Here is a 15,308-nt window from a genome sequence, read left to right on the forward strand (position 1 = left end):
GGTACAACTGTTGCCTTTACAGACAAAGACAGCCCAGGGAACGATAATGGAGAGGATAATACTACAAACATATAGGGTCTTGGTCATTCCTTCATTTGTCTTCAGCTTGATGGAAGAAGGTCTACAATAAGTGAAGGATGGGCCCGCTGTAATGAAGCTGTCGACAGTAACGAAAGTCATTTGTGCATGGCCTACCACACTAAATTACTACTGACTGCCTTAGGCACAGCTCTCATCAATCCAAAAACACCTGCTGCGTAGAGCAATGTGGACCATGGGGGAAGTTATCATTATTCTCTCAGGGATGCCTCTGCTGGCTCTTCATCATCTCCCATCCCTCCTCTACATAACTTATCATTGATCAAGTCCTGTTATTTCTTCATGTAGAGAGCTGTGGTACATACAGTAGCACCATTACTCTTCCCTGCAATTCTCAGCCACCTCTAAATTATTTCTTGCCCTTCCAAATGAGTTATTGCCCAGCATCTAATATCTAAGCATCTAAGCTCTCCTTTCTTTTCCACTTGTGCCCTGAATATCAATGCTGGAAAATAAAAGGGAATACTCCATTTAAATCTGTACTTCCTAGAATTAAATAATTCACTATATCTTCTCTAAACACAACACTGGACCACTTCTAATTAGCTTTTGTTAGTTGTGGTTCACGTACCAATTTTCTGTACAGTGTGCTCTGAACAAAAAACAAATCCAAACAGTACCAGTCTAAATACATGGGCAATCCCACATGTCAAAAAAAGGTTGGTCACGTGGATATCAGAAAACTGAATTTCAGCAGCTTATCCCTTGGCTATAAATGTGAGGGAAAATTCCCTACAAGAGAGAAGCATTTGTTCAAAATTAATTCTGTGGAATTAATTTTTCTATACAAGAGAGAAAGATGGTATGGTGTTTGCATAATCAGCACTCTCTAATTACTTTCTTTCTGATGAACTCATCACAACTTGACATTTATTTTACATCACTTGTACTATATCAGTCTCAAAACTAAACCAACACTGAAATGTTTACCCTCGAGTCTGTCTCTCCAGGACTTGCCTGGTCCCAGGACTGTTTCTTCTGTATAGCTGTTGCACAGCATAGTGGAGGATTTGGATTTCTATTGAAATGAGTTTGTTGCTAAATTAACTTAAGTTCAGTGCTGTTGAAACATCAGCTATCATTTTAACTGTATATATGAAGAATGGACACTTCATACCATCTTCAGATGTTTCCCACAACCTCTGCTCCCATCCTCAGGTTCTATACAGACGCTACATCCTGCCTGTGAACCATATGAGATTATGGGTTAAAAGAATAGTCAATGCATGCTATGTCTGTGTGATCCCCGTTTCTTACTTATATAGCTTTTCCACAACTTTCTATGCATTTGTTCAGAGCTGGATTCAATGGATGACCCCCATTTGTTAAAGCTTAGGCACATTAGTGTAAGTTTCAACTCAAAGTTGCACTTTCTGGTTCTCATGAAAACCTGAACATGCCAAAAGACATCCTGAAAAGCTGCCCTTCAACAGGAATCAGAAAAGATCAGATCGGAACAGCAGTGAGGTTAATTTAGGTTGCTCATCTTAAAACTGGTCCTAAGTCACTGACTTTCTTAAGATATTGAGCAGAGCATGGAGTACTCAGATCTATTTTAAATAAAAATCATGTCTTATATCTTTTTTGTATATGCAAAATAAGCATTGTCTTAATATATAAATGTGATTCACTCTCAATTTTCCGTTTTGTGTCATGGTAACACAGCTTTGTAATATCTGTCATTTCTAACTTGCTGCATTGTTAGCTCTGTATTTTTAAAATGTCTTTGTAACCTACACTGAATGTGCTTTTACAGTCCAGTAATAAAAGGTATTGGTTTTTTTTAAAAAACTAACACTTTTTCATTTGCAAATGTAAACCTGGCTCTACCATAAAAAGCAATGAAAGGTATACATCAGGGAGAAATATGAGAAACTGCCAGGTTAGTAATTTGGAATACTGGGATGAAAATGTGCCTGGAAAAATGTATTTGGTTACTTACAAGATTAATTCAGTCCTTTGTCTATAAATATTTTTAACTATTTAGCCTTCAGATTTACACTCGGGTGTAAGTCATTAGATGCAACTTCCACATTTACAGTTATGAACCAAGTTGGATGAAGAAATGGCACAAGAAGAAAGTGGAAAAATGAGAGACAGTTATAGAAAAGTAAAATGCCTTGACTTTTGTTTTAGTTATGCTTACTTAGTGGATTCATCGTGCTCTGTGATTGTGTGTGGCTATGAGACAATGTGTATATATATTAATAATTGTTCATCAAAATGAAATTATTATGTGAACAATTTTAAGAATTTTACCAAAGTTTCAAGGGCAAGCATTGATAATTAGGAAATGACAGGACTAAGGGAATGCCTGCAAATTTAGTTTAGCCTCTGGTATGTATGCATTATGATTCAGCTCTTAATCCAATGATCACTTGCATTTATTTACGAAGAACTGTTGTCTCATTCAGTGCTCAGAACTGATAGGCTGTACTTAATGAACAACTCTTTAATATTTGATTTTCTTCTTATTTTTCAGTGTGTGCTCTTAATTCTTATTTACTTCATTTCATTCAAACCCTGTTCTGAATATACAATTGTTCATTTCCTCATGGACTTTTCTGTGGTGTTGATGACTAGTATCTAAGTGCTCTGCAAATATTAATGAATTTATCTTCTCAAACCCAGGTGAGGTGAAGGCTGTCTTTATCCTCTTATTGTAGACCTGAAACTTAGCCACAGAGGAGTTCAAGTCAAACAACCACTACCATCAAGCACACTGTCTGAAATACGTAGACCTAGATTTTCAGAATATTTAGCAGTCAATCTGATTTTGTATGCTCAGAGCACATCCCTGATTTACTGCATCTATAGTTGTGAGCATTTTACACTCCTGCCAATCAGGAGAAAGAGTTTCTTGCTGGGCACCCTGGGAACAAGGAACAAACTGTTAATGGCCCCATCTGAAAACCCCACTTGGATTTGAAGTCACTTGCTAAGCAACACATAAGAATTCATCAGGAAAGATGAGGGTTAAACCTAATTCCTGAGCACAGCATTTGTCTGTTTTAACTTTCAGACTTCCTCTTCTTAAAATTCCTGCCTCAGAAACCCAGCAGCTTCTAAAAACACACAAAAAAAGGAGGAACAATCCCGTGCAAGTGTCTTGCACTACACAATAGGCATTTCCAAAAACTTATTCTTCAAAATAAGTTGATGTGTTTTATCTGAAGTCATGGTTGAAATCGTAGACATCTGGAATTCAATTTAAGACAAGTCCAGTCAAGTCTTCAAGATGTAGTCTAATCAGGAAATCGTTTTTGTGCAGGGAAAGACAGGTATCATCATGGACAGATAGCAGCTGACTGGATTCACTTATTTCATGAGCAACTACAGATAGGTCTAGTTTTCTCTCCTTTTTGCACCTGTGACCTCAGAAACACATCCTTGTCCTCTGTAACAGATGGAAATATGATGAGTCTTTGCTACATAATATCGCCACTTTTATCATATAATCAAAGAATAATTGAGGTTAGAAGGGTCATAAACCATTGCCATTTTAGGAATGTCCTTAACCAGTAGCAATCTAGAACCTTACTACTAATAATTTCTGATTCCATTCAGGACACATCTTCTGGTCTGCTCATTACTGAATGAATGAGCAATATTATCAGCCCATTATCTATAAATGCCTTAATTATCTACATTACTTAGCTAAAGACAGGCTCAGATAAAGAACCTGCACCTAAAGCTTTATTGCTCAACACAGAGCACTGGTAAATCTTCAGAGTCAGCAGTAAATAATATGGACACCTTTTCTAAGGCTTATGATAATGTTAAGTATGGTGAAATATAAAATATGACATAAAACTAGAACAAGTCTTAATGCAGCTTCCAGTTTACAAAGGGGGGTTTCAGTGCTGTTAATAATCAAGAACAGTCATTTGAACAAAGCAACCTCATAGAACATTTTGGAAATTACTGTTTTAATATCATTTAGTAGATTAAAATCAAAGGGCAGCATGCTCAGTTTTGAAAGGAAAGATATGAGCAATTTCTAACACTACATTGATTGCAATTCTTTATTCCAGTGAAATGAGTAGTCAGAGTGAACATCTGAATGATTATAAACAATATACAAGATAAATTGATAAATTTCTTTATTTATCTTGATCCTAATGACACTGTTCAGTAATCGCTGCTGAAGAATGGAACAAGGTAAGCATTGTGAACACATTCTGGAAAAGCGAAGAGGTAGGGCAGGCGAATGAAATAGAGCAGAGACTGAATGATACTGCCTTTAAAATTACTCAAGATGTCAGCAGAAGTTTTAAACCTGGGTTTTCTTTTAGTTTCTGTCCCTTGCACTTCCTTCTCCAAGTTTGCCATACTCCATCTACTCTTCCTTCCTTTTAATGCTGCAATACTCTGCTTATTTAGAAAATGCCCAAGGCAAATACTTCAGTGAAAACTCCTCTTATTTCAGTGATGAAATAAGCCAGTTTCTTGCCTGAGATAGTCACACAAATGATTATACAGGTATTTAATGACAATCCTACAGAATCAAAGAGTTCATCATGGAGCACAATGACTTTCCATATCCCTTATGTCCACTGGTCGCATATCCTTGAAACTGAAGATATTACAGTGCCCTGAGTTTCTTTGGTTTTCCCCATGCTTTTTTTTTTCCTCCTTTTGTCCTCTCCTTTTCTCTGTACTGTATTTGTTTCCTCTAAATATTTTGTCCCAAATGTAATTGAGTTTCTAGTCTTCCCATTCATTCTTCTTTCTTTTCAAGGTCCTTTCTCACCTTCCTATTTGTCTTCGATTTCTTTCTCTTTTATCTCTTCTTTTAAACCTTTTTTCTCTCTGTACTCAGCTCTGCCCTCTTGTAACCTCAGTCTCTGAAGTCCTCATCCCCATTTCTTTTTCTTTATAACCTTCTTCCTAGATAGATTCCATTCTATCTCTTACCATTTTTCCTGTCTTTCTTCCCTGTGACTCTACTGACCAGTGGCCAGAGAAAAAAGTAAAGGCCCAGAGTATTCATTATATCTTCCTTTCCTAAGTGATCCAGATTCTTTTTGTGAGCATTATTTGTATTTCAGAAGAAAGAAGACACCCTAAGTAATCCCAAAGGCCTTGAGGGCTAGAAATAATACATGTAGTATATCTAGGAATAGCACATTAAGAAACAGTGCTCATGCAAAACAACTTTCAGTCAACTAAGCAAGACCTACCAAAAAGGACAGGGATTTTAGAGAGATCAAAAGTAAGTGATGTGAAAATTATTTTTGAAAGCTAGAGTAAAACTCCATCAGATTTTGATTGGACTCAGCCGCCTTACCCCTTGATCCCAATATCTTGACTATAAGGTCCTGTCTGCCTGCCTATTCCCATCTGTTCTGTCTATTTCTCCTTCAATTCAGATTATATCCTTTTAATGGCCTTTAATTATTACTTTTACAGGGAAAAACAATATCTGTCTGTCTTTATGTTTTTGCATGTGAATCTCAATTCTTTAAAGAGGCAAGGCTCAAGAAGTCTCCATGAAGAAACTTGCATACAGCTAAATGAAACAGTTTTTTTTCCCGTGTTTGCATTTTAATTGAAACCTAAAAGTAGTGAGTATAAAAGAAGTGGCGTGTGTAGTTTGGGGTTAAGATTTGCAGCTAACCAAGATAAGTGCAGCTAAGCTCAGAGTTCTCTCTGTGTGAATGCCTGACCCTTCAGGTCAAGCCCTTTCTTCTAGTCCTTCCTTTCACAGCTTATGAATACAAACTTCACTGCAGAAACACAAGTAACTGCTGACTAGAGAGAGTGGCATTTTGTGATGAGGAATGAAAGACACTTCTCCTGTGCTTACAAAGAAGCAGTCAATATATTTTTCTTCTCTCTCTCATCAAACGGCAGCGAAGCTGCTTCTCTAGCCACCAATTTTTCAACACAACTTCACTTGTACAAAGATAAAATGAAATAAATATAAAGTGCAATATATATATATATATATGTACCTCTATCTCTAAGACCTAATAATTAATCATCCTCTAAGGATGACTTTAGAGCCCATCCCTCATCAACATGTAATGGTCATTATTTAAGGATACAATTGCAACATCAATACAATCAGAGTTTTCAATTGCTTAAGTACATCTTAAAGAATGGAGTAGAGTTAATCATTTCAAAAGGGAAAAAAAAAGTAGTTTAACATAGTTTTATATTAGCAGAAAAATAAGAACAACTCACAGACTAGAAGCATCCCTTCTCAAGCAGCTATATCCCTTCAGGCAAAAGATCCACACCTTTGCTTGGGATGTAAATTGTCAGAACATTCCTTATTTGATTTAATTCTACCCTGCAGTGTTCTAATGCTACCTGTATCATAGCTTTAAATTTTCAGGAGTAATCCTAGCTAAAGGAGCAGCTGCTGTTCTGTGTGACACTTAATGTAGCAACCTAGACCGCGTTCAGATGTTCCCTGCAGTTTCAGCTGCAGAGGTATGAGACTCTACTAAACCTCATCTAGTTTGGCACCACATCTCTGTTGCAGGTTGCCCACCCCACAGCAGGGCCAGAAGAAGGGAAATAGCCTCATCTAGTGCAGTGCAAGGAAAACATTTTAGATGAAAACACCAGTGAAGGCTGTCTAAACTGTGGCAGCTGAATTTGCACTGGAACAGAAGAACAATAATGAGTGGCTGGGAGCCTGTAACAGCTCACATTATGCACTGAGCTGTGCAAAGCAGATGATTGCAAAGGGAAGAGATGTATGCTGACTTCTTGTTTTCTGGGTTTCATTGTCCCCATGACTAAACTGAGAGCTTGCTCAGAATGAAAATGCCCACGTACTTTCCCTGTAAGAAAAATAAAATGCATAGATGACCTTGGATTTGTGTATATACATACTGTGCTTTGTACTTTATAAATTGCCTGACAGTTTGTTGAATGCATTGTGATCATGGGGAAAATGTCAATTAGTCTCCTACACTTTCAAAACACTTTTGTGAGCACTTTGCTGTATCCCCAACTAATAGACCTGCTTCTAAAAGACAGTAGCAACCTTGACAAGTTTCTAGGATGTCAGCCTACCCTGTATAAGAATGCAAACTAACATGCAGCCTGTGGCAAACTGTTCAGTGCTGCTGGTACTCAGTCCCAAGATAGTGTCTAAAAATTAGAAAATGCATAACGAGTTAACAGTTGTATTTTGTTTTCTCTTATCCCCCCATGCCTGCCCTACCCTAACACAATTTAGTCTGCAAAAACTCTTCTCTGAAATCACATTGTAAGAGGTTTTGATAAGCTATCACTGTATTAAGACATCTCTCCAGGGAGGCTCTAAGGAAAATGTACAAAGGCCTTGCATACATGCATATGAATTCAGTAACATATTGAATTGCCTTTCTCCTAGGATGTGGAAATTCAAACAACACAGACATGGCTGATGTGACTGGAGCTCACAAATGGTAGCTGAGCTCCTGAAGCCTTGGCAGCCTTTCTTTTCTAATTGGTGTATGCGATTATTTCTGGGGCAGAGTGTTGGGGTTTTTTCCCTCAGTTCTATTCATCAGGTTTGAAGTACTGACTGCTGGAGACTGCTGTAAGAAAGGTGTCAGTATTGTGGTAAAGTCCTCCAGTTATTAATTTCACTGATTGGAAATTATGTTTCTATGTTGAAAGATACATAATTCACAGAAAGATGAAATTTTTTTTTATCAGTAGTAAAGAGCTGTAAGTAAAGGGCTAGAAGGAATTATTTTAATAAGATTCTTGCTCTCTACTGTGCTCAGCTGATGGGAGGAATATGTACCTGAGAAGTCAGTCCATTGTCTGAACCTTTCTCAAGGCAATCCAACAAAATCAGCTGGTTACATATTTTCCAAGCACTGTATGCAGGGTCAGATTTGGCAAATTTTCCTAAGCAGATGCGTGTTTGCAACTGCCCATGAATCAATGTCTGTAGCGTCTTAAAAAAAAGGTGCCCAAGATTAGAGGATCTTTTGAAAAGTCAGAAAATTACATCATTTCCTTGTAAGATAGGAAAGAAAAGTAAGCATAATGATATAAATACCTTTCAGTTTATTCTAAGATGAACAGCTTATATCTTAATAAGAGAACCATGAGCATTTCAGATCAAGTGTAATACTGAAATTAATTAAGAGTTGCTGTTTAGGGCTTGGTTTCCTGCATTGTCCTTGTTCTGAAATGATAAGACAAATACAGTTGTCATACAGATGACACAGTCCAGACTATTAAGGCCAGTTATTTGCTGTATCTGATATAAATAATTTCATTTGACATTTATCACACACACATTGTGTTTCTGAATCCAAATCCTCCTGAAATAGTGTAGATGTTATTTTTTAACGTTTGAAAATCTAGTTCAGAGGGCCTTCTCAATGGAAGTAGAGATATTTCATGGCAATGCTATCTGAAATGTTAAGTAAACAGTTTATTCTTTCTATGTGAATGCAGCAAAAAAACCTCTAAAAAGGTGTATGACATTTTCTTAGGTTATGCCTATCCTATAAATTATCCTTGAGGAATACAAACAAAACTAACAGCACAGGATGCAGTTTTATATTGCATCTGGACCCACATACCATCCTTCATAAACCCTTGTTTATGAAGCCATGAATGAAACTCAGAAGATTATTTCCCAAGAAAAAAATTTACTTCAGGAAGATCAGGACTTAAGCTGCCTCCTTCATAATTTTGCAGAAGAATCAGGATCAAAGGTGGAAGCAATTGGTTTTGCATGCAGAAGTGCAGGAGACACTGTAGTTATACTGCAGCACATCAGTAGCCTTACCTACATGTTACACCTGGTGTCAAGTCCAGCCTCCATTAGCACGGCCTTCTTGTGACTCCTTGCAGGAATAGGGATGTAAACCAATCTGGCCAAACTCCAACATACACAATATTTTTATTGAGTAAATTGCACTGGACTATCAGCATTTTTCATCATTACATCTCTTAAAGACTGAGTATCTTCGAACGGTGTTGAAGTTGCTTGTCACAATTTTGAAAAAGGGGAAGGAGGAGACCAGCATCAGGGGTTCTTGTGGCTAGCTTGTAGATGTTAGAAGAAGCTAGCGGTGGAAGCTGGAAGGTTAGGTTCAAGCTGTGACGCAGCCCAAGAAGAGACACACGACACACGTCTGAACACCTTCACAGCCAAGGGCTGATCCAACTTTATTAACGCAAAATGGTGGGTTTTATAGGGTTAGGTAGAGAAGGGTCTGGAAGGTGGGTGGAGATGGGGCGGAGCATGCAAATCTGCTAACATCGGTTGGATGAGGGTAAATGAATAAACATTAGGAGGTAGGGACAAGGGAGGAGACAAACAGGTCAGTACCACCTGGTACACTGACCATTGGAACACTGTCTCTATGCCTGCTAGGCTTCAAGTCCATGAGGGGAAAATGGGAGAGGCAACCTACTAATAGGTTTTATGATTTTAACAAAGCTACCACGACAAAGTCCTCAAACATTGGAATTATCACAGGCTGTGGTGTTGACAAAGTTGTTCTTCCAGTCTTCAAACGAAACCTTTTCTTTTCCTTGATTCTTCCACAATGCATATGCTGTCTCCATTTCCTCGTGGTCTTTCTCACCTCCAACAGTTGCTGTCACAGTCAACACTAGAAGTGGCAACTTAGTCATTTTAAAAAGTGATTTCACTGAGCTAAGTAGCAAAGTGTCAAAACCATCAAAGGGCTTCAATGGAGTCAGCATAAACTCAGTGTAAAGCTGAAAAGCAGACAGTTATTTATGAAGGCAGAGAAATCATCAGAAATGGCATTCTATCAAGGGCATAGCTGCAAAACAACTTGATTCATATGCAGGACTGCTTTTAATGACCACAAAAGGTTGCATATGCACTTTTGCTGCATATTTCTGGAAATATGGGAACTCTGGCAGAGCAGCAGCTGCTTTGTGCCACATCACCAGAGTGATTCCTCTGATACAAAGACATTGAAAAGATGGAGAGAAACCATGAACACAAAATAGCTTATGCAAATTGCCTCTGGTGATGCTTCAAAATTCAGCCTAGTTGGATTAATCAGTGTTAAAAGAAATAACCAGCAGAATAAAAAATCCTGTGATGTGTCTAGACTTCTCTCCAGGGAAAGAATATTTTGGTCCTGGGCCATATCTCTTGATTTGTTTATGGATCAGCAATCATTAAGCACTGTTAAAAGATGAAAAGCTCAGTTTGGAAGCTGGGAGCTTGGATCTGGAAGGATGAGTAGTGGCAGGTTGCTGGATTTCTGGAGCCAGTTTTCAACGGCATCTGGAGTATGTCATCAAATTTAGCCCATGTGAACAGCTGTTTGCATCAACCTAATAGTGATCACTATAAGCCTGTGGTTTTGTACACCCGATTGAAATATGCTTGCATTAAGTATTATCTGATAGCCACGAGGACTTAATATTCATGTGATAAGACTACTGGAAGATGTTGTCCTTTACCCTACTCCTGTTGGAGCCATATGTTTTATGTATCATTTTGATTAATCAATATGTATGAAACAGCAGCTCTGACATGACTGTAATTAAAACAGCAATATGGGACAGCTTCTCATTTGGCACAAGTGGGTACAGCTCTGCTGACTTCAAAAAAGTCATCCCCTATTCATACCAGAGCAGCATTCAGTCTCACAGTGAGATTGGTGTACAAAGCCAGAGCAGGCTGAATCAGCCCTACTATGTCTCAATCCAGAGCCCACCCATGAAATGGTAACAAAAATAGTAAACCTGAGAGCGCATATGTACGGCATCCCTGGACAGTGTTACATGCTCAGACAGGTGTCATTAAAGTTAATCTGCCATCACTTTAAGAAAAAGATATTTGCTACACGGTTGATATTCCTATTTTTTTCAATAGTTAGATTTGATGGAAACAAATATAGGGAAATGAAAGTCATATTATATTATAACTGTGTTAACACTATAGGTAATTATTCCTATGCATAAACACTCATTTTTTGTGCTTGAAGGGAAGGTAGCTCAGGTCATGGGGAAAATACTGTAGAACCTTTAATCTCATAGTTAGGTTATTAGACCAGCATTAGGATATGTCAGTTCTTGCCATTTGATAGGTGATTTATAGACTGCAGAAAATCAGCTGAGATCTTGTCACAGGAAAAGGGGATTTTCTTGAACCTTTTGTGTTTGACCTGTCTGCCAACATCCCAAGGAAGACAAGACCCTTGTGGCTGATCGGTCTGTCAGTGTCCCAATAGAGGGATGCCAATGAACAGTTTGCTGTATCGGACGCTAGTTCAACTAACTTGTTCAGAAACATGCACTGACAGCGTACCAGAGGCGAATCCTTTATTACCTCTGACTCAGTTCCAGGGAGGTGTGCCAGGAGGGACAGATCTGGGGAGGATATGGGGGCAGATAGTTCTTGGATTGGATGGATTACTACTATAAAAAGAGATGCTCTCTGTCTCATCTATACTAAAATTGTTCAGAGAACTTTTCTACAGTTTTTGGCATCAGATTGGCACTCAAAAGGTGAAAATGAGGGACCTATGACTTCTCTGGATCAAGTTATTTTATCCTGTGAGATCCAAGGATGTGAATTTAACTTCCCAGTTTTCTCTAATTTTACCTACAGTCATCTTCTCACAGATCTCATTGTATTTCCACAAATCTAGAAAAACCTAAATTAAATGGGTGTCTAACTGGTAGCCTTGCAAGGAATGAGGACTAATGTAAAAGTTAAATTCTTATAACATCTTGAAGTCTTGGAGTAAACTGGTCATGGACCTATTTGAAGTCTGCGGTGTTGTATGTATTTGTACTCCACCAGGAAACCAGCTTGAGACAAGCCAGATGACAATGACTAAAGCAGTTTATAGGGGTGTTAATTGGTCCTATCTCTTACAAAAGTGGAAAAGGTTGTTACAAAGTTGCAGCTATTCCAGATACAGGTAAAACCTTTAAATTGTTAAACTTAATCAAACAGTTTGAGAATACTGAATTAAGATTGCAAGCTAAAATATAATTTATCTGTCTATAATGACATAGATCTAGATAGATGCAGATACAATAAACTGAACCAATATACCTTGTTCAATTTGAGCTCAGACACATCCACATCTGCATCCTCACTCAAAGTCAGTACATTCCAGACAAATCTGCCAACTTGCAGTTTGTGGTTTGTTGACTTAGCTTTGTTGTAAACTGTTCAGCATCCCATGGAACAAGCTACATTTGCAGAAAATCAGTTCAGTTTCTCCTCTACTTTGCTCATTTGTTATTGCTTTTATACAACATCTATCTTTGTCCATTTTTATGGTTTAGTTATGCCTCAAGGTCATAACAGTAAATTTACACCATGGTAAGCTTCATTTCCTGCTTCCAGGTTGCCAAGTAAAAAGTTCCTTCTTACTGGCATTAAACTAAATCTAGTGTAAATAATTAAGAACCAAGCTTACATTGCTTCAAGATGCTATGGAGAAGTGATGTACCTGTGGTTATCTATTGCAAGATGGAGTAGTGATAATTAATTTTAAGGGGTTAGCTGTGAGAGGATCTCTGTAGGTGTGGACACACAATCATCTGCCTGCACACTTTAAATTGCAAACAGAAAAAGAAACAGCTTCATACGACTACCTGTGGAGACTGCCTAGGGGAGTCCTCTAACCAGCTGTGACTGCTTTGTGACAGGTTTGCTCTGCAGGCATTGGGTCGGCCCAGGCTGCAGCAAAGGGAGAGGTGCTGATGCCCACAAGGCAAGAAGGGAAGGAGTCTGCGTTTTGATCGAGCCTTGAGTAAGGACCCTGCTGGCAGCAGGGAGGACAGAGGCACCCTGTGGGCTGGTTGTGCTCGATGCCAGAAGAAATAGAAGGAGGACACAGCTGTATCTAGATTTCTTTAAAAATAGCTGGGGATAAATGTGATTAGGGGGAGAAAGATGAATGCAGCAGGCTGATCTGCAGTATTTATTAAGTCCTCCTAAGGACATCTAAGAGTGAGGACAGCTGCACATTTTGTGCTCTCAGCTAGGTAGTGTGACAAAGTTACTCCTCTCAGTGCCATTTTCCATGGATTATTACAGTAAGATAAACTAAACAGAAATACCAAGAAGCCTTGCCTAGTAACAGAGTCCAGTTATGATGAGAAAGAAAAGTAGACCAAGACTTTGATCGAAGGTAAGGAGAGAGACTGCTGAAGAAACAATTGGGAAAAAAGACAAATCTTTGAGCAGCTCTTGAACATGATATGAAGAGAAAAAACAAAGACATTAATTCTTGTGAAAGGAGAGAGCAGAGTCTTTTAGGAATGCTGGACTAAGTGTGCGTAACTTCTATCTTTCGTTTGCAGGTGAATTTCAAATCAATGAAAAGAGCTGAAAAATCAAATATTACCGATGCAAGACTGATTAAACTCCATGACTGAGATCACTGCAAACAACAACAACAACAACAACAACAAATCTATTCTACAGATAAACTGCTGGGTTTTTTCCCAGAGAACCTAGAGGTCATTCTTCCTGTCTCTCCTCTGTTTTGAATGGTAGAGGCAAGATGCTTACAAGAGGGGCTGAACAAGGAGAGAGTCTTTTCATGTCCCTTTTTCCATTTTAATATTTCTCATTTTCCATAAGAGATGTAAATGTGCTGTGCAGGCAAACTGAAAAAGCAAGTGTTTGTATTTGACTCCTGATAAAACTCCTTTCAAAACCGATAACACATATCATGAGACTTGGAAGAAAGGAGAAGGGAGAGCGAGGAAGTGGGGTAACATCTTATATTGAGACTTTTTATTAAGATGTAAAAACACTTACTTTGTAGACAAGATGGACTTGCCTACTCCTTCTCCAACATCTACTCACCCACTCCTGCAGTCTGAGAAGTGGCAGTGGCTGCAGCAGCCAATGCAAATCAGGCTTATTAACCTTCAGCTGGTGTCCCACTCCAAGGACCAGAAGGACAGGCAGTTTTTTGTCATTTCTTAGTTAAAGCTACTCCAGAAAGCTGCTCCTGCACCTCTCAGTTTCTATAAAAATGTCATATAAAAAAATGTCATATAAAGGAAACCGCTGCTTTCTTACCATCTGTCTCATACTTGGGGGGAGAGGGGATATTCCCTCTTCTTCTATCTTACAAAAACATTTCCCCTGTCTCTCTCCATGTGAAAATTGGACTTTTTACCAACTACTGCATGTAGAAATATGATATTTCTGTTTGCAATTCCAATTTCACAGCTGAGCAGGATCTGCAGAGACAGAGAATTTGAATAAAATTGCAGAAACATTTAATGCAATGACTGGCAGATGGGGAAAGGGTTTGTGGCAGCTCCATTTTTCTGATTATGTTAGCAAAACATGGCATGTGCTTTTCTAACACATAGACAATGACTCCATTTGCAATTTAAATCTGATGACTGAAACTCATCAGATGACTTTTTTGGAGAAAGTGTTTACCACCTGAATGATCTAATAATACAGAAGTAGTTATTTTTCTTCTCTTGAATTAATGTCCCAGACTTGAAGCCTAATGAAGTTACCTGAGGTAATTTCAAAAATTGTCTAAGTGCAACAATGCAATTTCAGTAAATTATTTATGCATACTTGATTCAGCAATTAGAAGAGAGTAGCCTATAGTGATTCACCCTAGGAAGTCCTTTAAATACAGGTAGATATGTCAGTGTACTAATGGTGTAGCTGGATAGTACTAATAGAATAGATGAAGAATTTCTGCAAAATCAACTACATAAGGTAATGTATCAAGTTTTCAAAATTTGCTCCAAACAGTTTTTTATAAGAAACTAGCTTGAAAATCTGAACATCTGCATAAAAAAAAAAAATTTGCCTAGCTAACTAACACCTCTTATCAACCTAGTGTCAGAGGTCCTGGATCAAATATTCAAAGTTCTTCCAACATTTGGCATTAGATGACTCAAATGTGACCTGTCTGATGTGCCAGATGCTCATTTACCATGTTGTCATATTTGCTGGAATTGGAAGTATATATATCCTCCCCAGTTCTGTTAGGCAAGACAAATTCAATCTTTTAAGACAGGATTATAATTATTAAGTAGGCAAAATTATCGGATTTCAGTGAGAGAGAAACTGGAGGAGACATTGAAAATCTGACCTCTGGGTCAGGCAAGTGCAGACCTTGGAGAGAACACATATGTATTGGTTTTTGTTTATTTAGCTGTGGGTTTTTTCCTTTGTTTTCTCCAGCTGAATCAAAGCTAATTTTTAATGCATGTTTAGAAAATAAGTGAAAATTACTTTAGCT

The sequence above is a fragment of the Empidonax traillii genome, unplaced genomic scaffold (genome assembly GCF_003031625.1).
Source record: "Empidonax traillii isolate 1590-97213 ecotype Southwest subspecies unplaced genomic scaffold, ASM303162v1 scaffold402:size526523, whole genome shotgun sequence".
In the NCBI taxonomy this organism is placed as follows: Eukaryota; Metazoa; Chordata; class Aves; order Passeriformes; family Tyrannidae; genus Empidonax; species Empidonax traillii.